Below are 26106 nucleotides of genomic sequence, written 5' to 3' on the forward strand. Positions count from 1 at the left end.
AAAAATTTTCATGGTCTTAATGAGTTTCTGTGGAGAAACCAATAATACTTTGTTAAATTTTTCAAAAAGCTTCCCAACAGTAATTTTGTGCACAGTTGCCCTAATCTCTCTGTTCCTTTGTGGCAAACCCCTACCACCTCCCCCCTTCTTCCACACAAGCCTTCTTTATGTTCCCTCACATGCACCAGCTACACCAAACACAGTGGACTGTGGGTTAGGCTGCGGTGGCACTCTAACTTTCACATTCAAAAGGAAACACGGAAGTTTGTCCGCGCTGCAGTTTCCCCATTCATTCCCAGACAAGGAAGGGATGACATCATTCCTTGATTGTTGAGTGTAAAAACAGGACTCTTTACAATACATAGGTTCAGAGTTGGCCAGATGCTCATTCTGTTTTCAGTAAATTCATTAATTCTGAATTTAATGATTCTTTTTATTTTACACAGCATGTTTCTGGCCCCACACACACCAAAGGACACACACTGGACCTTGTTTTTACCTTCGGATTAACCATTGATTGTTCCGAGGACATTTTTATTTCGGACCATTGTTGTATTCTTTTTAACTTGTCTTTCCATCTGTCTCTCTCTTCTGTTTGACATGTGGTTAGCTCTCACACCTTAAATTCCTCTACTGCTGCTAAATTTTCTGATGTTTTTAATTTAGTTTTACCTTCCTATTTATTGATTTATTAACAAATCTTTTTAATAACCATTATCTATCTATCTTAGACAATTTTTGTCCTGTGAAAACCAGACTAGCTTGTGTCTCAAAGTTGTCCCCCAGGATAAATGACAGCATTCGCTGTTTAAAGCGTTCCAGCTGTAAAGTTGAGCTTTTGTGGAGGAAAACTTGTTTAAATGTGCATCTCCTTCATTTAAAGGACTTTCAGTTTCTCTTTAGTTTCTTTTTCAGTTCGAGATGTGAGGGCTGCCTATTTCTCAGACCTAGTCTCAAAGAGCAGAGGTAACCCTGCTCTTTGAGAAATGGTACTATTTGTCCAGTATCCCTTATAAATGTAGACCTTAAAATAATCTGCAAAGCTCTCTCAAAGAGATTAGAGAAAATAATCCCCCTCTTAATTCATCCTGACCAAACTGGTTTCATAAAAGGTAAGCACTCATCAACAAATACACGTAGATTACTTAATTTGATAGACTACTCATACAGTAAAAACCTTAAAACTACAATATTTTCTTTAGATGCAGAAAAAGCATTTGACAGAGTTAACTGGAAATTTCTATTTGCAACTTTACACAAATTTGGTTTTGGATCCTCTTTCATTAACTGGTTAAAAATATTATACAATTCCCCAACATCTTGTGTCAAAACAAATGACCAAACATCCTCCAGCTTCTGTCTCCTGAGGGGCACCAGGCAGGGATGCCCACTCTCCCCTTCACTGTTTGCAATTTTTATTGAACCACTAGCAGCAGCAATTAGACAGAATTCAGTAATTAAGGGCATAAAATGCAAGAACGTGGAACATAAAATCAGCCTTTATGCGGATGATGTGTTACTTTTTCTCCAAAACTCACAAACCAATCTATCTGGGGTCATTTCAATATAAAATACTACATAGAGTACACTATACAGGTCATCGGATGTTCAAGATGGGCTTTACATCTACCAACAACTGCTCACACTGTCAAACCAATACACCGGACAATTATATCCACGCTCTTTGGTTCTGTCCACCAGTTCAGAAGTTTTGGCGCAAGATATGTGAAGACTTATCGAAGTGTCTGAAATGTTCCAACTTCCCCGTTAGTGTGTTTGTTGGGCAGCTTAGATAATGTCACTACAGATAAGAATATAGCCCATATGGTTTTCACTGCCCTATGCATAGCCAAGAAAACAGTCCTCATGAACTGGAAAAATAAAAATAATCTTAATTCTAACCAATATAGAAATTATCTTAGATTACATTAGTCTTGATACAGCCTCTGCCACCACATCAGATCAACTCGGGGGTCATAGTTTGGTCCCACCTTCGCTGTTGTGATTGGTGTGGGGGTGTGTCTGTGCGCAGGTTTTAGAAGTGAGGGGTGTGTCATCACACAGGTTTTAGAAGTGAGGGGTGTGTCATCACACAGGTTTTAGAAGTGAGGGGTGTGTCTGTTACTTTTGATAGATTTAACTAGTAATGTAACTAAGTTACTGATTTAAAGTAACTCACCCAACACTGGTCATCACAAAGGTTTTAGAAGTGAGGGGTGTGTCATCACATAGGTTTTAGAAGTGAGTGGTGTGTCATCACACAGGTTTTAGAAGTGAGGGGTGTGTCATCACAACGGTTTTAGAAGTGAGGCTTGTGTCATCACACAGGTTTTAGAAGTGAGGCTTGTGTCATCACACAGGTTTTAGAAGTGAGGCTTGTGTCATCACACAGGTTTTAGAAGTCAGGGGTGTGTCATCACAAAGGTTTTAGAAGTCAGGGGTGTGTCATCAACAGTGTTGGGACTAACGTGTTATTAAGTAACGTGTTACAGTAACTACGTTTTTATTGTAGTAACAAGCACGGTAACTAGTTATTATGCCAAAACCAGGAACGCGTTACTCGTTACTGGGATTTAAATAGGCTTGTTATTTGTTACTTCGTGTGGTTGCTATCGCGGAGCTTCCACAGATTCAATAACATTAGCAAGTGGTGGAGGCAAGCAGGTGGATGAAGGAAAAGGGAGGCAAGAGGAGAGACCCGAAGCGGCCTCCGGTCCGAGTGTCAGGTGAACTGAACTTCAGGTAAGAAGTTATGACCTTCAGTGTATTTGGGTCAGATATGAACCAAGTTTAGGTGTAGTTTATTTTCGTTATGCTGACTTTTTCGTACTGCGTGCTAGCTAGCATGACGGAGTTTCTATACAGCTGGGTGGATGCTTTGATGTTACTGATGTTGAACTTTATTTTGTTCATAAGGTTAATTGTTAGAGTTGCCAACTGTCCCGTAAAAACGTTGGGTTACTTAACGTAATCCCTGGTTCTTTGATAACAGAGTGAGGTGTTTCACTATGGGAATCGCCTCGGCGTGACCAACTACGGAAGCTCCAATGACACCACGTCTGTCTATGACAGACCTGTCGAGCCGTGCTCAGGGCTCCGCCCCCTCATACTAACACGGCCGACCAGCTCCTACTAGCTCATTCCAAGCAGATTTCTTTCCGTGCCTAAGCAAGGAGGGAAGTGTTGGTGAAACACCTCACTCTGTTATCAAAGAACCAGGGATTACGTTAAGTAACCCAACGTTCTTTTTCTAACTTCGCGCTGTGTTTCACTATGGGAGATATGGCCCACTCCCGGATTGCGCCAGCTCCCGAAGCTACTCTCCAGTGCTACTCCAGGATCTCAGGTCGAACCTGAGGCACCAGAATCCAGCACTGTCTGAGCCAGGGATGACTGTGCAACATCCAGCCGATAAAACCGGACAAACGTGTGCGGCGTAGCCCAGCTTGCTGCCGCACAAATATCCTGGACTGATACACCTCTGAACAACGCCCAGGATGTGGCCACACCCCTAGTGGAGTGTGCTCGGAGCCCCGGAGGGGCCTGCAAGCCCTTACAGCTATAAGCCAGAGCTAAGGCCTCTACAATCCAATGAGCTTGCCTCTGGCGTGACACGGGCCTGCCCTTGTGAGGGGAGGCCCAGGAAACAAACAGCTGATCCGACTTCCTGAATCCAGCTGTTCTGTCAACATAAGTCCCCAAGGCCCGGACAGGGCACAAAGTGTTCAGCCTCTGCTCCCTCTCTGAAGAGAATGGAGGGGGGTGAAAAGCTAGGAGCTCTACTGTAGAGCACCTGTATGACGTTTCCAATACTTTAGGGACAAAGGCTGGGTTAGGCCTCAGGAGTGCTTTAGTGAGTCCCGGGGCCAGCTGTAGACAAGAGGGGTGAATAGACAGAGCCTGTAATTCACTAACTCGCTTGGCTGTGGTTAGAGCCAACAGCAGAGTGGTTTTAAGAGAGAGAAACTTCAACCCCACTGCCCCAATAGGCTCAAAGGGGTGGTGGGAGAGGGCGTCTAAAACGACTGACAGATCCCATAAAGGGACCAGTGGTCTAGAAACTGGGAGCGTTCGACGCGCCCCTCTCATGAAGCGACATACAAGGGGTGCTGCCCGGCAGGTTTATCACCAAACCCCACGTGGCAGGCTGAAATAGCTGCTAAATAGACCTTTATAGTGGAAAAAGCCTTCCTTTTGTCCAGCAAGTCTTGAAGAAAGCACAACAGCTCCACCACTGAACACTGAAAAGGGATAATCTGCTTTTCATGGCACCACTCTTAAAAAACACGCCATTTACTGCTGTAAACGGAACGAGTGGAGGAGGCTCTGGCATTCTGAATGGTTTCAATAACCTTCGGAGGCATGCCTGCTGCCTTCAAATTTCACATTTCACGGGCCAGGCCCAGAGAGCAACCTGGTCTGGATGGGAATGGTATATCAGTGGCGCATGTGCGTCTGACAGGGAGAAAAACAGAGGGCACTGTGTGTTTTCTCGCGAGGCGAAGAGATCTACGGCAGCCCGGCCGTATCTCTGCCAAATCTGCTCCACCACCTGTGGGTGAAGCCTCCATTCTCCGAACAGTGGATTTCCTCTGGACAGGAGGTCCGCCCCCCTGTTCAGAATCCCTGGCACGTGAGTTGCCCGAAGGGAGAGGAGCCGAGTGCTGCTCCACATAATTATTTCCCTGGCTAACCTGTGTAGCTGCCGGGAACGGGTGCCGCCCTGGCGGTTGATATAAGCAACTACAGTGGAGTTGTCTGTTTTCACTAAAACATGTTGACCCCGGAGATACGGCAGAAAATGCCGCAAGGCTAGGAGCACCGCGCGGAGCTCCAGCACATTTATGTGATTCAGAGCGAGTCTCTGTGACCAAACGCCATTCACTGCTCTGCCCATCATAGTTGCACCCCAACCTGACAGGAATGCATCTGTGGTCAGGGTCACCCTGGATGATACTGCCCCGAGAGGTACCCCCGCCGCGAGAGCTGTCGGGCTCCTCCAAGGCCGGAGAGCGGCTGCGTTATTTTTACACCACGATTGAGATGTCGGCGAGGGCACAGCTGCAGAGAAGCGACCCACTGCTGAAAATCTCTCATCATAAGCAGCCCCAAATGTACCACCGATATCACCGAGGCCATGAGGCCGAGGAGGCGGAGACAGAGTCGGAACCGCACGACTTTCCCCAGCTGAAAACGGGAAAGACAGTGAGTGAAGGATGCGATCCTCCGCTCTGAAAGTGCGATACGATAAGAGATTGAGTCTATTCTGAGCCCCAGATACTCTGTAAACTGTGCGGGTTCCAAGTGGCTCTTTTCCAGGTTTATTGTGAACCCAAGCTCCGTGAGGTGATTCACTACCACCTCGGAGTCTTTGATCGCCTGCTCGCGCGATCGTGAGCATATTAGATAATCGTCTATGTAAGAGAATATTCTGATGCCGCTGTTCCTTAACGGAGACAGCGCTGCCTCCACACATTTGCTGAACACCCTTGGAGCTAAGGATAGCCCGAATGGGATAGTTTGAAACTCGTACGCTACGCTCTGATAAGCGAACCTGAGATATTTCCTGTGTGGAGGATAAATGGCGATGTGGAAATATGCGTCTGATAGGTCGATTGTAACAAACCAATCGCCTGTGTGAATTGAGCGACAAAGCGTCTTGTGTGTGAGCATTCTGAACGTGTACTTTCTCAAATGCTTGTTCAACACACGTAGATCCAGAATAGGACAGAGCGACGTTCCGTCCTTTTTTGGGATGAGGAAATAGCGGGAGTAAAGACCCTGCTGAGCTTCTTCGCTCGGAACCGCTCCGATCGCCTGTTTGTGTAACAGGGAGGATATTTCCTCCTCCAGCACATTCACTGAATTGCGACTGGCCACAGAAGCTAACACTCCGCCGAATCTCGGTGGTTTTGCCGCAAACTGTAGTCTGTAACCATGGGAAATGGTTGACAAGACCCAGGGATGAACTGCGCATGCGCGCCACTGCTCCAGCCGCGCTGCGAGCGGGCCTTTGAAGACGCGGTAGCGTGACGTCACCCCTGTCTCCCGGAAGGAGTTGGGGCTCTCCCCCTCGGGAAGAGCGTGAGCTCCCCCCGCTGGGAACAAAGACAAACTGCAGTGATTTTCTTTTGTTTTTATTTTGAAACTGGGCGGACATTCTGCCCTTGGCAAACTGCCTGGCTGCAGAAATGCACGTTTTATTTCTTTTGTTACCCCCAAACCACAGTGAAGTGTCTGATGACTCTGGGCAGTGCTTGGTGACACAGACAGAGTGCTTAGAAGTGTTTGGTGACACTGCGCCATTTGTCCACAAGTCTGTCCTCCCTGAACTGGAGGAGGAGACTGAGAGGGTGCTCCTGGTGAACTGGAAACTTCCAGAGACCCTGAACTTTGGAGTGATTTGGTTACCCCTTCTAACACCTTCCTTCTCTTTGGGGAAGAAAAGAGGGGTGACACAGAATGCTGCAGGTGTGCTAGGCTGACCACTTCTTTTTCCCTTCTCCGGGGTGTGATGGCTTGTTCTTTGCAGCAACTGCTGCAAAGGAATGCTTGCCCCAAGGTCTTCGGTTCTCTACCTTGGCCTGGTGGGCACCCTGCTGGCCTCCTGCTCCTCTCTGCATTCTGACCCCACTCTGTCTCCCTCTCACAGCTGCCGCTGTTGCTGCAAAGCCAGCTCTTGGCACCTGCTGGGGCTGAGAGTTATGTTTTCTGGGTAAGCAGAGGTTGGATGCTTCTCCCTCCTGCTTTCTGCGGGTGCTTGTTTCTCTCATTCTCTCCAGGGCTGGGCCAAAGAGACCCTTGGTTGGGTCATAGGCTGCATCCATGACCTCAGCCTTCTGAGCGTCACCTAGGCCTGACAGGTTTAGCCACAAGGCTCTCTCACCCGAGACTACAAGGCCCATAACACGGCCACACCCTTGGACTGCTCCCCTGGAGGAGCGAAGAATGAGATCATTAACCACGCAGATTTCATCCCTGAGCGCTGGGTTCGGGGAACCCGAGTCAAGCTGACGGCCCATGTCTTCCAGAATTTCTGCCTGATATGCTGATAGCAGTGTGACTGCATTAAGCGAGCATACTGACTGTGCAGCATATTTGTACGTCCTTTGATAAATAGATGCCGTGAGGCGATCTATCTTGTTGGGCAAAGAAATGCTAGAAGAAGCTGAGATTGCCCTGCGGTTAGGGTGAAGGTGATACGCCACTGAAGGCTCCACTGCTGGGGGTTCGGTCAGCCCCAGTTCACCCATCCCCTGGATCTCAAGCTTAGAGCAGCCCTTGGTCGGAAGCTTGCTTTTAAAAGGGCTTGACCAATACCGACTCATTTCCTTCATGCAGGCCGGGACTGCTGGCAGAAGCTGCTTCGATGGCGGCAAGGCTGGTGGGAGCCTCTTGCCGTCATACAGGTCGCGTTCTGCCCCTTCGGCATCCTGGGCGGCTGGCCATGGGATGCCTGGCCATGGGATGCCTAGCTTGGCAGCAGCCCGTTTGCAGACCTCGTACAAATTGCTGTCCACCAGGGGTGCAACTTCAGCCCCACTCGGTGGCCTGGACTGCTGGGGAGGAAAGGTAGAGTCATCCTCCTGTTCCTCATCCATGTCCTCCAGGTCGAGGAGGTCGGAGTCGGCATCGCCCTCCGCGTCCTCGCCACCCGGCTCGCCCACGTTTTGATCGAGGAGGTCCTCGAACGATGGGGGCATGAGCGGGGACTCTTCTTCCATCATGTCCGACCAGCTTGTGGAGGCTCGCGGATGACGGATATCGCTCGTAGCAGTAGCCGCCGACAGGCAGGGGTCCTGACTGTTTGTTACTGCTACTCTCAGCCTCCTTTCCAGGACCCGAGGGTCCGCCAGTGAAGCCTGAGCATGCTTGGCACCCATACAGACGATGCACATTGGATGAGGGTCCCTGCCCGAGATGGTGGCACCGCATGATGCGGGGCACGGGCGGGATGCAGCCTCTTTAGCCTTCGGCTCCGACCTTTTGGCGGGAGTAGGAGCCGTAGACATGGTTAGCGGAAAGGGGTGAGACTAGGCTACACCAGGCTCGTCTCGACACGTTAGCCCACAAGTAGCTAGGACTAGCAGCGGGTGTTAAATCCGATCTAGTCGCGGCGGGAGTCAGCTCGTCGTGACACGTTAGCTGCACTCCGCTAGCCAATATCGTTAGCAACTTAATGCTAACCGAACCCTAGGTCGACCAACAAGCTAATGCTAGTGAGACGCTAATGTGGTTCGTGGCCTGCTAACAAGTTAATGCTAGCCGGACACTGAACGAACAGCTCGCCGTAACGCGTTAGCCTGAGTCACACAACGTCGGCTACCTCGCTAACTAAAACCAGGAACCGCTGGGACAGCTCGCCTGACGCGGTTGCTGTTCCACAGTGCAACTCTAAGTACACTTCTTTCGAAGGACTTACTCAGCACGATCCAAACTGGAACCGGAAAAACTGCGTTCGGCGACGTACTCCTACACGGGACGCCTGAGAACTGTTAAGCAGCTAATCAAGTTAGCCTGGATGCGCTGAGGGAGCTCAAAGTAGTTTCTCACGGGAAGAAAGCGAGAATGAGCTAGGAGGAGCTGGTCGGCCGTGTTAGTATGAGGGGGCGGAGCCCTGAGCACGGCTCGACAGGTCTGTCATAGACAGACGTGGTGTCATTGGAGCTTCCGTAGTTGGTCACGCCGAGGCGATTCCCATAGTGAAACACCGAGCGAAGTTAGAAAAAGAACCAGAATCGTCTCGTATTCAGAGAAAATATCACGCGTTTCGCATTGAGCTGAAAAGGAACATTTTGTCACGGACTTCAGCTACAATGAAAAAGACACAAAGCTGGATTTATTCTGTGTTTACGCTGCACAGCTGCCTGTTCTTCTCTCATTCTCTCCTGATCTCTCCTCCTCAGTAATCAGCTGATCAGCTTTTCTCTCTTGTTTGTTTAGCGCCCACTTTGCGCCAGAAAGAGGAAACCAGCGGATGTCGCGCTAAACAACAGGAGCACGTTTAAGCTTGATCAGCTGATGTTAGAATTTATTTAATATTAATTTCTAGTACAGCTGATGTTTGCTGGAGCCACAGCTGTAAAGCTGCTGGTCATGATGTCGGTTTGGTTATCTGGTGAGAGGGAAACATGCAGATGAAACCAGGAGATGTCCTTACTGAATCATCAGAGCTGAACAGGTGATGGAGAAACAGGTTTACCTTCTAGGTGACATGAATGAGTTGAAGGGAAGTTATGAACTGTTTCTGAGAGACAAATAACACCAGGATCCTTTTCTAAGCAGCTGACAGCTGGTAACTGTGCAGGGGCGGGTCTAGCAAAGTGTTGCCAGGGGTCCATGTAGGGCATTAAGGGAGAGGGGGGGCACAAGGAAATACTTTTCTTTCTTATTCTCATTTAAAATGTCTAGCTTTTTAAAAAAAAAAAAAAAAATTATCTGAGTCTTCCAACAAACAATTGATAGATTGATACATATATACCATCAGAAGAGTGTACATCACTGTCACAACAGCATTTGTTTTCATTCAAAAGCTTTATGATTTTTCCTATAATGGTGGGCCGGTCTCTAGTCAAATTCCCCGGGAGGATTTTTTTTTTGTCCCAGTCCAGCCCTGTATGCAGCTCATCTGCAGTCTGGTGTTACCTACATCTTCCTATTCAGAAGGCAGAATTTCCGAGTTTTGAGTACAATCGAAAGCACCACGACTGCAGTTTTTGTGTTGGATGTAAAAAGCAGGCTAGAATAATGCGGCGGTCAACGACGGTCCAGGCGTGGGATTTCTCTCGTGGAAATGTGCACATTATTTTTTTCCTTTCTATTGGTAGGTGGCACAATGCACTTGTGGCAAGTAAGCAGGCTAGAAGACTGGCAAACTTGCTGGGTATCCAGTTACGGAAGCAACACATTAACAAGAGAATTTAAGTTACTTTCCCTAGTAACTAGTTACTCTGAAAGTAACGAGTAACTTGAAGTAACTGAGTTACTTTTGATAGAAGTAACTAGTAATGTAACTAAGTTACTAATTTAAAGTAACTTACCCAACACTGGTCATCACAACGGTTTTAGAAGTGAGGCTTGTGTCATCACACAGGTTTTAGAAGTGAGGGGTGTGTCATCACAACGGTTTTAGAAGTGAGGGGTGTGTCATCACACAGGTTTTATAAGTGAGGGGTGTGTCATCACAACGGTTTTAGAAGTGAGGGGTGTGTCATCACAACGGTTTTAGAAGTGAGGGGTGTGTCATCACAACGGTTTTAGAAGTGAGGGGTGTGTCATCACACAGGTTTTAGAAGTGAGGGGTGTGTCATCACACAGGTTTTAGAAGTGAGGCTTGTGTCATCACACAGGTTTTAGAAGTGAGGCTTGTGTCATCACACAGGTTTTAGAAGTGAGGGGTGTGTCATCACAGGTTTTAGAAGTGAGGGGTGTGTCATCACAACGGTTTTAGAAGTGAGGGGTGTGTCATCACAACGGTTTTAGAAGTGAGGGGTGTGTCATCACACAGGTTTTAGAAGTGAGGGGTGTGTCATCACAACGGTTTTAGAAGTGAGGGGTGTGTCATCACACAGGTTTTATAAGTGAGGCTTGTGTCATCACACAGGTTTTAGAAGTGAGGGGTGTGTCATCACAACGGTTTTAGAAGTGAGGGGTGTGTCATCACACAGGTTTTAGAAGTGAGGGGTGTGTCATCACACAGGTTTTAGAAGTGAGGCTTGTGTCATCACACAGGTTTTAGAAGTGAGGCTTGTGTCATCACACAGGTTTTAGAATTGAGGGGTGTGTCATCACACAGGTTTTAGAAGTGAGGCTTGTGTCATCACACAGGTTTTAGAAGTGAGGGGTGTGTCATCACAACGGTTTTAGAAGTGAGGCTTGTGTCATCACACAGGTTTTAGAAGTGAGGCTTGTGTCATCACACAGGTTTTAGAAGTGAGGGGTGTGTCATCACACAGGTTTTAGAAGTGAGGGGTGTGTCATCACACAGGTTTTAGAAGTGAGGGGTGTGTCATCACACAGGTTTTAGAAGTGAGGGGTGTGTCATCACAACGGTTTTAGAAGTGAAGGGTGTGTCATCACAACGGTTTTAGAAGTGAAGGGTGTGTCATCACAACGGTTTTAGAAGTGAGGGGTGTGTCATCACAGGTTTTAGAAGTGAGGGGTGTGTCATCACAGGTTTTAGAAGTGAGGGGTGTGTCATCACAACGGTTTTAGAAGTGAGGGGTGTGTCATCACAACGGTTTTAGAAGTGAGGGGTGTGTCATCACACAGGTTTTAGAAGTGAGGGGTGTGTCATCACAACGGTTTTAGAAGTGAGGGGTGTGTCATCACACAGGTTTTAGAAGTGAGGGGTGTGTCATCACACAGGTTTTAGAAGTGAGGGGTGTGTCATCACACAGGTTTTAGAATTGAGGGGTGTGTCATCACACAGGTTTTAGAATTGAGGGGTGTGTCATCACACAGGTTTTAGAAGTGAGGCTTGTGTCATCACACAGGTTTTAGAATTGAGGGGTGTGTCATCACAACGGTTTTAGAAGTGAGGCTTGTGTCATCACACAGGTTTTAGAAGTGAGGGGTGTGTCATCACACAGGTTTTAGAAGTGAGGGGTGTGTCATCACACAGGTTTTAGAAGTGAGGGGTGTGTCATCACACAGGTTTTAGAAGTGAGGGGTGTGTCATCACAACGGTTTTAGAAGTGAAGGGTGTGTCATCACAACGGTTTTAGAAGTGAAGGGTGTGTCATCACAACGGTTTTAGAAGTGAGGGGTGTGTCATCACACAGGTTTTAGAAGTGAGGGGTGTGTCATCACAACGGTTTTAGAAGTGAAGGGTGTGTCATCACAACGGTTTTAGAAGTGAGGCTTGTGTCATCACACAGGTTTTAGAAGTGAGGCTTGTGTCATCACAACGGTTTTAGAAGTGAGGCTTGTGTCATCACACAGGTTTTAGAAGTGAGGCTTGTGTCATCACACAGGTTTTAGAAGTGAGGGGTGTGTCATCACACAGGTTTTAGAAGTGAGGGGTGTGTCATCACACAGGTTTTAGAAGTGAGGGGTGTGTCATCACACAGGTTTTAGAAGTGAGGGGTGTGTCATCACACAGGTTTTAGAAGTGAGGCTTGTGTCATCACACAGGTTTTAGAAGTGAGGCTTGTGTCATCACACAGGTTTTAGAAGTGAGGGGTGTGTCATCACAACGGTTTTAGAAGTGAGGCTTGTGTCATCACACAGGTTTTAGAAGTGAGGCTTGTGTCATCACACAGGTTTTAGAAGTGAGGGGTGTGTCATCACACAGGTTTTAGAAGTGAAGGGTGTGTCATCACAACGGTTTTAGAAGTGAGGGGTGTGTCATCACACAGGTTTTAGAAGTGAAGGGTGTGTCATCACACAGGTTTTAGAAGTGAGGGGTGTGTCATCAACAGTGTTGGGACTAACGTGTTATTAAGTAACGTGTTACAGTAACTACGTTTTTATTGTAGTAACAAGCACGGTAACTAGTTATTATGCCAAAACCAGGAACGCGTTACTCGTTACTGGGATTTAAATAGGCTTGTTATTTGTTACTTCGTGTGGTTGCTATCGCGGAGCTTCCACAGATTCAATAACATTAGCAAGTGGTGGAGGCAAGCAGGTGGATGAAGGAAAAGGGAGGCAAGAGGAGAGACCCGAAGAGGCCTCCGGTCCGAGTGTCAGGTGAACTGAACTTCAGGTAAGAAGTTATGACCTTCAGTGTATTTGGGTCAGATATGAACCAAGTTTAGGTGTAGTTTATTTTCGTTATGCTGACTTTTTCGTACTGCGTGCTAGCTAGCATGACGGAGTTTCTATACAGCTGGGTGGATGCTTTGATGTTACTGATGTTGAACTTTATTTTGTTCTTAAGGTTAATTGTTAGAGTTGCCAACCGTCCCGTAAAAACCAGAATCGTCTCGTATTCAGAGAAAATATCACGCGTTTCGCATTGAGGTGAAAAGGAACATTTTGTCCCGGACTTCAGCTACAATGAAAAAGACACAAAGCTGGATTTATTCTGTGTTTACGCTGCACAGCTGCCTCTTCTTCTCTCATTCTCTCCTCTCCTGTTTCTACTTCACTCCTAAAACTGATCAGTGATCAGCTGATCGGCTTTTCTCTCTTGTTTGTTCATCGCCGACTTTGCGCCAGAAAGAGGAAACCAGCGGATGTCGCACTAAACAGCATCAGCACGTTTAAGCTTGATCAGCTGATGTTAGAATTTATTTAATATTAATTTCTAGTACAGCTGATGTTTGCTGGAGCCACAGCTGTAAAGCTGCTGGTCATGATGTCGGTTTGGTTATCTGGTGAGAGGGAAACATGAAGATGAAACCAGGAGATGTCCTTACTGAATCATCAGAGCTGAACAGGTGATGGAGAAACAGGTTTACCTTCTAGGTGACATGAATGAGTTGAAGGGAAGTTATGAACTGTTTCTGAGAGACAAATAACACCAGGATCCTTTTCTAAGCAGCTGACAGCTGGTAACTGTGCAGGGGCGGGTCTAGCAAAGTGTTGCCAGGGGTCCATGTAGGGCATTAAGGGAGAGGGGGGGCACAAGGAAATACTTTTCTTTCTTATTCTCATTTAAAATGTCTAGCTTTTTTTAAAAAAAAAAAAAAAAAAAAAAAAAAAAAAAAAAAATTATCTGAGTCTTCCAACAAACAATTGATAGATTGATACATATATACCATCAGAAGAGTGTACATCACTGTCACAACAGCATTTGTTTTCATTCAAAAGCTTTATGATTTTTCCTATAATGGTGGGCCGGTCTCTAGTCAAATTCCCCGGGAGGATTTTTTTTTTGTCCCAGTCCAGCCCTGTATGCAGCTCATCTGCAGTCTGGTGTTACCTACATCTTCCTATTCAGAAGGCAGAATTTCCGAGTTCTGAGTACAATCGAAAGCACCACGACTGCAGTTTTTGTGTTGGATGTAAAAAGCAGGCTAGAATAATGCGGCGGTCAACGACGGTCCAGGCGTGGGATTTCTCTCGTGGAAATGTGCACATTATTTTTTTCCTTTCTATTGGTAGGTGGCACAATGCACTTGTGGCAAGTAAGCAAGCTAGAAGACTGGCAAACTTGCTGGGTATCCAGTTACGGAAGCAACACATTAACAAGAGAATTTAAGTTACTTTCCCTAGTAACTATTTACTCTGAAAGTAACGAGTAACTTGAAGTAACTGAGTTACTTTTGATAGAAGTAACTAGTAATGTAAATAAGTTACTAATTTAAAGTAACTTACCCAACACTGGTCATCACAACGGTTTTAGAAGTGAGGCTTGTGTCATCACAACGGTTTTAGAAGTGAGGCTTGTGTCATCACACAGGTTTTAGAAGTGAGGCTTGTGTCATCACACAGGTTTTAGAAGTGAGGGGTGTGTCATCACAACGGTTTTAGAAGTGAGGGGTGTGTCATCACACAGGTTTTAGAAGTGAGGCTTGTGTCATCACACAGGTTTTAGAAGTGAGGGGTGTGTCATCACAACGGTTTTAGAAGTGAGGGGTGTGTCATCACACAGGTTTTAGAAGTGAGGCTTGTGTCATCACACAGGTTTTAGAAGTGAGGGGTGTGTCATCACACAGGTTTTAGAAGTGAAGGGTGTGTCATCACAACGGTTTTAGAAGTGAGGGGTGTGTCATCACACAGGTTTTAGAAGTGAGGCTTGTGTCATCACACAGGTTTTAGAAGTGAGGCTTGTGTCATCACACAGGTTTTAGAAGTGAAGGGTGTGTCATCACACAGGTTTTAGAAGTGAGGGGTGTGTCATCACACAGGTTTTAGAAGTGAGGCTTGTGTCATCACACAGGTTTTAGAAGTGAAGGGTGTGTCATCACACAGGTTTTAGAAGTGAAGGGTGTGTCATCACACAGGTTTTAGAAGTGAGGCTTGTGTCATCACACAGGTTTTAGAAGTGAGGGGTGTGTCATCACACAGGTTTTAGAAGTGAGGGGTGTGTCATCACAACGGTTTTAGAAGTGAGGGGTGTGTCATCACACAGGTTTTAGAAGTGAGGCTTGTGTCATCACACAGGTTTTAGAAGTGAGGCTTGTGTCATCACACAGGTTTTAGAAGTGAGGCTTGTGTCATCACACAGGTTTTAGAAGTGAGGCGTATGTCATCACACAGGTTTTAGAAGTGAGGGGTGTGTCATCACACAGGTTTTAGAAGTGAGGGGTGTGTCATCACACAGGTTTTAGAAGTGAGGGGTGTGTCATCACAACGGTTTTAGAAGTGAGGGGTGTGTCATCACACAGGTTTTAGAAGTGAGGCGTATGTCATCACACAGGTTTTAGAATGATGGTTGTGTCATCACACAGGTTTTAGAAGTGAAGGGTGTGTCATCACACAGGTTTTAGAAGTGAGGGGTGTGTCATCACACAGGTTTTAGAAGTGAAGGGTGTGTCATCACACAGGTTTTAGAAGTGAGGCGTATGTCATCACACAGGTTTTAGAATGATGGTTGTGTCATCACACAGGTTTTAGAAGTGAAGGGTGTGTCATCACACAGGTTTTAGAAGTGAGGGGTGTGTCATCACACAGGTTTTAGAAGTGAGGGGTGTGTCATCACAACGGTTTTAGAAGTGAGGGGTGTGTCATCACACAGGTTTTAGAAGTGAGGCGTATGTCATCACACAGGTTTTAGAATGATGGTTGTGTCATCACACAGGTTTTAGAAGTGAAGGGTGTGTCATCACACAGGTTTTAGAAGTGAGGGGTGTGTCATCACACAGGTTTTAGAAGTGAGGGGTGTGTCATCACACAGGTTTTAGAAGTGAGGGGTGTGTCATCACACAGGTTTTAGAAGTGAGGGGTGTGTCATCACACAGGTTTTAGAAGAGAGGGGTGTGTCATCACACAGGTTTTAGAAGAGAGGGGTGTGTCATCACACAGGTTTTAGAAGTGAGGGGTGTGTTATCACAACGGTTTTAGAAGTGAGGGGTGTGTCATCACACAGGTTTTAGAAGTGAGGCTTGTGTCATCACAACGGTTTTAGAAGTGAGGGGTGTGTCATCACACAGGTTTTAGAAGTGAAGGGTGTGTCATCACACAGGTTTTAGAAGTGAGGGGTGTGTCATCACAACGGTTTTAGAAGTGAGGGGTGTGTCATCACACAGGTTTTAGAAGTGAAGGGTGTGTCATCACACAGGTTTTAGAAGTGAGGGGTGTGTCATCACAACGGTTTTAGAAGTGAGGGGTGTGTCATCACAACGGTTTTAGAAGTGAGGGGTGTGTCATCACACAGGTTTTAGAAGTGAGGGGTGTGTCATCACACAGGTTTTAGAAGTGAAGGGTGTGTCATCACAACGGTTTTAGAAGTGAGGGGTGTGTCATCACACAGGTTTTAGAAGTGAGGGGTGTGTCATCACACAGGTTTTAGAAGTGAAGGGTGTGTCATCACACAGGTTTTAGAAGTGAGGCGTATGTCATCACACAGGTTTTAGAAGTGAGGCTTGTGTCATCACACAGGTTTTAGAAGTGAAGGGTGTGTCATCACACAGGTTTTAGAAGTGAGGCGTATGTCATCACACAGGTTTTAGAAGTGAGGCGTATGTCATCACACAGGTTTTAGAAGTGAGGCTTGTGTCATCACACAGGTTTTAGAAGTGAAGGGTGTGTCATCACACAGGTTTTAGAAGTGAGGCTTGTGTCATCACACAGGTTTTAGAAGTGAAGGGTGTGTCATCACACAGGTTTTAGAAGTGAGGGGTGTGTCATCACACAGGTTTTAGAAGTGAGGGGTGTGTCATCACACAGGTTTTAGAAGTGAGGGGTGTGTCATCACACAGGTTTTAGAAGTGAGGGGTGTGTCATCACAACGGTTTTAGAAGTGAGTGGTGTGTCATCACACAGGTTTTAGAAGTGAGGGGTGTGTTATCACAACGGTTTTAGAAGTGAGGGGTGTGTCATCACAACGGTTTTAGAAGTGAGGCTTGTGTCATCACACAGGTTTTAGAAGTGAGGCTTGTGTCATCACACAGGTTTTAGAAGTGAGGGGTGTGTCATCACACAGGTTTTAGAAGTGAGGGGTGTGTCATCACACAGGTTTTAGAAGTGAGGCTTGTGTCATCACAACGGTTTTAGAAGTGAGGGGTGTGTCATCACACAGGTTTTAGAAGTGAAGGGTGTGTCATCACACAGGTTTTAGAAGTGAGGGGTGTGTCATCACAACGGTTTTAGAAGTGAGGGGTGTGTCATCACAACGGTTTTAGAAGTGAGGGGTGTGTCATCACACAGGTTTTAGAAGTGAGGGGTGTGTCATCACACAGGTTTTAGAAGTGAGGGGTGTGTCATCACACAGGTTTTAGAAGTGAGGGGTGTGTCATCACACAGGTTTTAGAAGTGAGGGGTGTGTCATCACACAGGTTTTAGAAGTGAGGGGTGTGTCATCACACAGGTTTTAGAAGTGAGGGGTGTGTCATCACACAGGTTTTAGAAGTGAAGGGTGTGTCATCACACAGGTTTTAGAAGTGAGGCTTGTGTCATCACACAGGTTTTAGAAGTGAGGCTTGTGTCATCACACAGGTTTTAGAAGTGAGGGGTGTGTCATCACACAGGTTTTAGAAGTGAGGGGTGTGTCATCACACAGGTTTTAGAATGATGGTTGTGTCATCACACAGGTTTTAGAAGTGAGGGGTGTGTCATCACAACGGTTTTAGAAGTGAGGGGTGTGTCATCACAACGGTTTTAGAAGTGAGGGGTGTGTCATCACACAGGTTTTAGAAGTGAGGCGTATGTCATCACACAGGTTTTAGAATGATGGTTGTGTCATCACACAGGTTTTAGAAGTGAGGGGTGTGTCATCACACAGGTTTTAGAAGTGAAGGGTGTGTCATCACACAGGTTTTAGAAGTGAAGGGTGTGTCATCACACAGGTTTTAGAAGTGAGGGGTGTGTCATCACACAGGTTTTAGAAGTGAGGGGTGTGTCATCACACAGGTTTTAGAAGTGAGGGGTGTGTCATCACACAGGTTTTAGAAGTGAGGGGTGTGTCATCACACAGGTTTTAGAAGTGAGGCTTGTGTCATCACAACGGTTTTAGAAGTGAGGGGTGTGTCATCACACAGGTTTTAGAAGTGAAGGGTGTGTCATCACACAGGTTTTAGAAGTGAGGGGTGTGTCATCACACAGGTTTTAGAAGTGAGGCTTGTGTCATCACACAGGTTTTAGAAGTGAGGGGTGTGTCATCACAACGGTTTTAGAAGTGAGGCTTGTGTCATCACACAGGTTTTAGAAGTGAGGGGTGTGTTATCACAACGGTTTTAGAAGTGAGGGGTGTGTCATCACAACGGTTTTAGAAGTGAGGGGTGTGTCATCACACAGGTTTTAGAAGTGAGGCTTGTGTCATCACACAGGTTTTAGAAGAGAGGGGTGTGTTATCACAACGGTTTTAGAAGTGAGGGGTGTGTCATCACAACGGTCTTAGAAGTGAGTGGTGTGTCATCACACAGGTTTTAGAAGTGAGGGGTGTGTTATCACAACGGTTTTAGAAGTGAGGGGTGTGTCATCACACAGGTTTTTGAAGTGAGGCTTGTGTCATCACACAGGTTTTAGAAGAGAGGGGTGTGTTATCACAACGGTTTTAGAAGTGAGGGGTGTGTCATCACACAGGTTTTAGAAGAGAGGGGTGTGTTATCACAACGGTTTTAGAAGTGAGGGGTGTGTCATCACACAGGTTTTAGAAGAGAGGGGTGTGTCATCACACAGGTTTTAGAAGAGAGGGGTGTGTTATCACAACGGTTTTAGAAGTGAGGGGTGTGTCATCACAACGGTTTTAGAAGTGAGGCTTGTGTCATCACACAGGTTTTAGAAGTGAGGCTTGTGTCATCACACAGGTTTTAGAAGTGAGGCTTGTGTCATCACACAGGTTTTAGAAGTGAGGCTTGTGTCATCACAACGGTTTTAGAAGTGAGTGGTGTGTCATCACACAGGTTTTAGAAGTGAGGCTTGTGTCATCACAACGGTTTTAGAAGTGAGGGGTGTGTCATCACACAGGTTTTAGAAGTGAGGGGTGTGTCATCAAAAAGGTTTTAGAAGTGAGGGGTGTGTCATCAAACAGTTTTCATGTTTCTTGCCTTATATAAAATTTGCTGGGGCAATGTTGTTTTGCTAGAAGACGCAAACAGCTTCTCTGCTAAAGTGTCCTTGTGCTAGAGTACTTGCGTTTCGCTATGAATGAAGTCACATTAAGAGATTTTTTCCCCCTTTAAACAAGAACAACCACAAATAAAATCATTACTGAGAAATGGCATTTGAGGAAGTATAACTCCAAATGAGCAGTTAGGAGACATACAGTAATTTATCAGGAGAAATTTTGTCATGGTGACCTGAAAATTTTATCTTTTAAACTTTTGTTCTGAAAGGCACAATTTCTCTAAAGGTTTGTGGTTTATTGCAATTTTTTTTCAGTAACTTTAGCTTTTATGTTTTAAATTAAGCACTGTTAGCATATTAGCACGCACAGATCTCTGTGTTGTTTTGAATATACAGGGTGAGCCATTTATATGGATACACCGTAATAAAATACTTGTAAATATCTCATGAAAGAATAAAGTTACGTTGAAACCAAGCACACCATTGTTTTTCTTGCGACATTACCAATAAGTTTGATGTGTCACATGGCCCTCTTCCTATTGAAAAAACAAAAGTCGTATCCAAGATGGCCAACTTCTAAATGGCCACCATGGTCACCACCCATCTTGAGGAGTTTGCCCCCTCGCATATACTAATGTGCCACAAACAGGACTTTAATATCACCAACCATTCCCATTTTATTACGGTGTATCCATCTAAATGGCCCACCCTGTTTTTCTGTCACAGTTTTTCACTGAAACAGTTGGCAGCGACAGCTTTAAATGATCGTTTTCTGTTCCTAAATTGGCCAACTTGTTATTTTACATATTTAAATATGGTAAATAAAACTTACTTCTACAAAACCTAAACTTTCAATTGATATGCAAGTCACTTTTACTAAACACGTATTTGTAGGGGTTTCTTTTAGCTTTTTTTTTTTTTTTTTTTTTAAAATGAGAAGTGCCTGAACATGTTAATTGTACAGTACACTGAGTAAAACAGCTTTAAGTTGTCCCTCCACCAACCCTGATTTGGATATTTGGACCAATTTCATAGACACAGGAATGTTACACAAAAAATAGTACATTACACATTACTTGTTATGTTTCTTAAAAGTAATGCAGTACGTTGTTCAATTATTTGTTCGACAAATTACTTTTGATGGTTCAGATGGTTTTGTGTAGATTATCTCACTTTCTGCAATATGCTTGCTTTGAACTTATTAAATGCGCTGAGTGTAATAGGTTGATTAGATACTATGTTAAAGAGGAGTTGAGCAGGTGTCCCTAATGAATTGGTGTTAAGGTTTCACTGTTATCAGATTGAAAAGAACTCCTTGCTCAAAAACAATTGTGGTCCTCAAATTAACCTGTCTTGTAATGAAGCGTTTCATTCTTACAGCATTGGATGAGGCAGTGGGTTAAGCATTTATGACACCTAACATCCTGCTACAAGCAAAACTACGAGGATGCCGACAGATTTAATCAGCAAAGCTTTCTAACAGTATATGCACTTCAGTGTCGAATCTCCTCCTACTGGTGCAGAAATCGATGTCTTTCAGAGTGAGCTAAGCGTCATGGTAGAAATTATTACTGAGATTGTAGACCTGGTTTTACTGATGTAAAGCCAGCTGCTCAGATTTCATTTCTTTGTGGTCAAACATCAAGTTTATTATTTAATGTCGTTGTTTAACGTAGCGTCTTTTGTTTGCTCGTCAGGGGCGGTGAATGCACTTTAAGGTCTTGTATGTAGTCCTTCCTACACCACGTTTGGAGCACTTTGATCTTTCCTGATCTCCAGATTCACTTGCGGTCTCTGACTTTGAAGCAGCGTTTTGCAATGATGAAGGTAAAATTTAGTTTTGAGTAAAACCTTTGATTAGGATCTTTTTGCCACTCTAAAGACCAACGCTTTGTTTCATGTATGTTATGAATAAAACAACTGAACTGGGAACAATTAATCTATCCTCCGTTTATTTTTATTTTTTTTATAGAGAATTTGACTAACAAACGTCAAACAAAATTGTGCTTTGTGTTTGATTAAAAAGCGGACTAGTTATGAACCTCAAATCACATTTCTCCCCCACTTAACATGACTTATAAAGCCTGTGCAGCATGCCCATTAACAGTTCCACTGAACGCATGGTGATCAAAGCATTTTTTTTTCTGTTTCTGTGAACTTTCCTCAGTTTTGTGCAGTGCTTAAGAGTGTGCACACATGTACAGGTGGTTGTATCTAATAATTACTTTTAACCTAGCTCTCATTTTATCAGTCTGAAAAATGTAGAAAAGAGGGGAAAACAGGAGCAGGAGCTTGCTTTTGTTGTCTGAAACTGATGTCTTTTAGTATTTGGAAGACAACCTGAGGTTTAAAATTATCACATAGGAGTCACTCCTATGGTACCACTGGTAAATAGTTATCTTTTAAGAAGAAAAAAAAAACACACTAAAAGTTTGCTTTTTCTAACTGATTATATTACTGAATGGGCTGCTGAACTTTGTCTTCTGTATGCCTTCCTGTTGTTGTTTGACTCATGTGTTAGGCTTGGCAAACAACACCCGTTCATCCATCCATTTTCTTAGCCAGCTGGCTGTCTGTAGTTGCAGCCAGCAAGGTGATGTGAGTTTCTGCAGCTATGTGATGTGAGTTTCTGCAGCTGAAACAGTATTGGTATTTTTTCTAAAGTAGTCTAGATCTGAGCAGCAATCCTGAGTGATCATTCTGGCATGCTATAGCAGCCTCCAGATGTGATAAGTATTCAGGAGACTAGGTTTCACTTCCCCCGATTCCATTCAGGGTTTGATTTGATGACATTATGACTTGATACAAGAATGGGAATTTCCTTGCTAGTCAGCAGAAAACTACAGTTAAAAATAAGTACACTTTTGATCTTGAGATGTAGGAAAATCCAAAATAAATCAAGGGGAATTATTAATGAAGCATTACACATAGGCCTTTTTACAAGAGTATCACCACCACTTTGATGTGGTGTCTTAGATATGAAATGTTGTTGCTAGAAGGCATTCATTGATATTCACTCTGTGGAACAAAACCAACTTTTAGGTTCATCGTGTCACCAATGTTATCTTTCAGTACCAAATATATTACTGTATAAACAGCTGAGTACATGTACAGGATCCACTTTCATTGCTCATTTGTTAGATTGCCACTTCATCATGGTGTTACACTCTAATCTTATTTGCTATGAAAGGAAATTTAAAAATAAATTTTAAATGTAACTTTTACAATTTTAAAAAATAAATTTAGTTGAAATTTCTATTTTTTATTTATTTTTTTGACATGGAAGTCTAAAACTGTGACTTCCATGTTATGACTTTAACAAAGACAGGCTCCAGTGTGATTCTGACACCCAGAGAAATATCTGTAAGGGAAATCTAAGAGGTGAGGTCTACTGGTGCAATGATGAAGTGGGGAAAAAAAGTGAAGAATTTCCACGATGTCAGCTAACACAATTGAAACTGGCGGAACAGAAAATCTATTTGCCAATTTTTTTGTTCTTGTTGTTTTTTTTGACAAAACCAATTTTTTTAGACTAGTTGGTTTTGTCCTTAAAATGAGTTTGAAGTGTTGCAGGTTTACACAAAGACCGATTTATCTTAGGCCTAAAAGTTAGCCAGGCTACAGGCTAACTAAAAGCCAGTTTCCATGGTAACAATCTATAAAAACCCGCTCACCAGTGGCACTAAATAACAAAAAGGACAAAAGCATTTCTCATACATTCTTGTTTGTTATTTAAGTCTATTCAAGGAAACTGAGTATGAGTAGAGGTACTGAGCTTTGCCATGTTATGAATTATCAATACTAGTGGAATTTATGACAAATAACTAAGATTGTCTTTGGTTTTGTCCATCTGTCACTTTGAGATCTACATATGCTCCTCCTTGGTTAGCAAAATTGTGTCCCCACTCCTGGGAGATCCCTCAGACCTCTGTGTCTGGACAGGAGCAGGGTCAAAGATATTTTTCAAAAGCAACTGTCTCCTCATCTCTCAGTAAGAAATTCTTTGCTGCAACTTTATTCCAGCTTTGTGTGACCGCTTATCAAGCTTGCCGATGTTGGGGTAAGTGAATCCAGATATAATGGAAAGAAATCTTGAATATTTTGAACTCACTTCATAATACAAGGCTTGAGTTCTCCATTTAGCTGTTGTCGAGTTTTCTGAGTTTATATTCAGAAATTCCTGGATTGATTGCTTATATGTTCCATGAAGATGTGTTTTCTGCATTTGCTTGAATCTGGCATTAAGTAGAGCTCTGTTCACTTCATTATTCAGCTATTTCTTCAGTGTTATGTCAGTATATCAGTTAGCACCATTATAAGCCATGCATGTGTATACATCATCCTCCTTCCAGTGTGTTTTACACATATTCAGTGCTTTCAGATCTCAAGCCATTGCAGGCCTTTAAAGAGCTATTTCATTAAATATGACTCTTAACTGATACAGTCTCTCTAACGCACTGAGACAATCGTATTGCTGAAAAATGTAAAACAAAAACATTCTAAAAAGTCAGATGTGATTTCATTAAATGTTAAGAGTTGTAACTTTCTATATTTCTGCAAGCTCAGAGTTTCATAAGCTTTTTAAAGATGCTGTTTTGTGGAACAAGAGTGTTAATGTCAATTCTCAGTTCGTGTTAGATCAGCGCTGCTTTTTTTTATACAAGAAAATGTGATTTTGACAAAAGCCCAACATTGGTTTGAGGTAGAACTCGTCTCACTATGGTTTCATTAAAACCACATTCAGTGCTATCTGAAAGCGTTTGTTGATAGTAATGGAGCCCTTTACTGCACAAGCTTTGCTTACCCAGAAAGGTGTCAAAAGCATGAAGAAATGAGACATTTATTTTACCTATGTAAATATGTTCCTGAGGCATGAATATGAATACATTTATGTTACAGACTTCACACATTGATTTGGTGTTCTATGATTGGTGGCTTTTCCATCACTGGAAGTCATTCACTGCCTGGTAATTAGTGTTGTGTTCGCGTCGGTCATGTCTCTCAAGGAAACACTCTGCCCTTGGTCTTCAGTAGGCACCGGGGGAAACCAGACATTAAGCCCTAATTGATAGCAAAGGGAGAGTGGGGCTTAGCATCTTTTCTGCTGACTGTAGCAGCCGATACATATCAACTCAATGTCCTACGCTGTGTGAGACAAAGGACCTGCTCTTATCAGGCTGTTGTTATTAGACAATAAAACATTTTATTATCCTATCTTTGGGATTTGTAGCCCCAAAACAAAATGTAGCCAAACCTGGTTATTTATCTTATTTTAAACATTGAAACTGCATACAGAATTATTCTGAGGGCAATAAAACACCTGAGTTCTTTGCAGGAGTGTGTAAACAAACTGTCCCATTAATTCTATGGGGGATATAATGATCTGTACACTGGGATTGTCTGTCATTGTCTCATGTTGGTCCTTGACTTGCATGGCTGTTCATGTGGTACTCGTACAACAGATGTTATAGCAGCAGCAGTGGCTTCATTTGTAGCTTGCTGTATTTTACTTATTTGTTCCTGACAGCTTTTAGAGAAATAAATTCTTTGGAGCATTTACCTGAAACATGCAATTTAATTTCTCTAAAGGAGCTGAATATTTGTAGGAGCTGATTGTATTACAGGTTAATGCACTGAAGGTGGTGTTTAGGTGTGACTTGTCAACAAAGCAAGAGGGCAGCAAGCCTGATATTCTTTTTTTGAAGTTTCAATTGCAGTTTTTTTTTCTCTACCCATGGTGTCAGCAGTTGCCGTTGATTCGGGGGATTTGCAGCTCCACATAAAAAATGCAAACATTTTGTCGCTGTAAAAATGTAGTTTAGTAAGGTTTCATTTTCCTTGACTGCTCTAGAACTAAAATATTGTAACATTATAGGTCTTACTTTCTGATTTAAGGGGGGGAAAAAAAGCACCCAATTTTAGGGACCATTCACTCTAGTGAAGCTGCCTTAGTACTCCAAATATGGAACATAGAAATTTCCAAGTGCAACACTACATCTTATTAAAAATGCTTCCTTCAAAGCTCAAGACTGACAGCTTGGCTTTGTCCATCAGTTATGCTCCAGAAGAAATGCACATCATCTTGTCAGAAAAATAAGGAAAGTGGCAGCACTCTCTGGAATTGTTAAAATCCTTGGGACTAATTGTACTCTTAGATACGGACAAATATGTATATATAACTTCAGTTGTGGACAACTTCAACACATTATTCCCAGAGGCACAGTCATAATACTTCTAAAAAAATTTGAAATGGACCTCAGTCAATCCAAGACAAATAACCAAACAAACTTTGACAGTGGTGTTCACTTCGCCAGGTATGTTTCTGTGGGGAAAAATAAAAAAATCACTTCACTGCAGCACCATAACACACATGCTCAGGAAAATTGTGCCTTGAAATTTGTCACCTTGCGACTCCCAGCAGCATTCAGCAACTACTCACAAACTGGTTGGGCAATACGCAATTTATGCCAACAGTACAGAGTTCACTTTGCTCTGAATGCGATGTAGATTTGTTTCCAGTCCTTCAGCTAAACCATTGTATTTACTTTTAGGAAGAAAACCAACAGGGCTTTCAATCTTGAAATCTGGGAAATCTTCAATATATCTAATGTCTCTTCAATAAGTTTGTGCCATCTCTTTGGTGATGTCACAATACAATTTGATTTCTGTGTTTGGGAGACTGGACAGCTACAGATTAAAAAATAAATAAATATACAAATAGACAAACAAAAAAAACCCCACCACCATAAGCAAGTTGTTTGCCTGCAAGAAATTTGCATCTCTGCAAATGTTTGCATGCAGTTTCTTTTGTTTTTTTTTCATGCAACAATCTTGTGAGAAAACATAATTGCTCCAGAAATCAATGAGGGCATTGTTGTTTGCTGGGCTGTTTCAGTACACACAGTGACCTCTGTGTATTTTTGCCCTATACAACTGATCTTCAGTCCCTTTTTTTCTCCTTTTGTTTTTTATACATATAAAGTATTAAAA

The 26106-nt window shown here is 43.7% G+C and overlaps 1 protein-coding gene and 1 pseudogene across 4 annotated transcripts in view; one reads left to right on the top strand and one right to left on the bottom strand.

The window, feature by feature from the left end:
* The window catches only part of mast4 (microtubule associated serine/threonine kinase family member 4), a 110206-nt gene that overhangs the window by 33741 nt on the left and 50359 nt on the right, over nt 1–26106 (top strand). The gene's annotated exons all lie outside the window — the stretch shown is intronic.
* LOC148102227 (uncharacterized) lies at nt 3343–5401 on the bottom strand (annotated as a pseudogene).

The sequence above is a fragment of the Neolamprologus brichardi genome, chromosome 7, assembly GCF_056152115.1.
Source record: "Neolamprologus brichardi isolate AB-2024 chromosome 7, ASM5615211v1, whole genome shotgun sequence".
NCBI lineage: Eukaryota > Metazoa > Chordata > Actinopteri > Cichliformes > Cichlidae > Neolamprologus > Neolamprologus brichardi.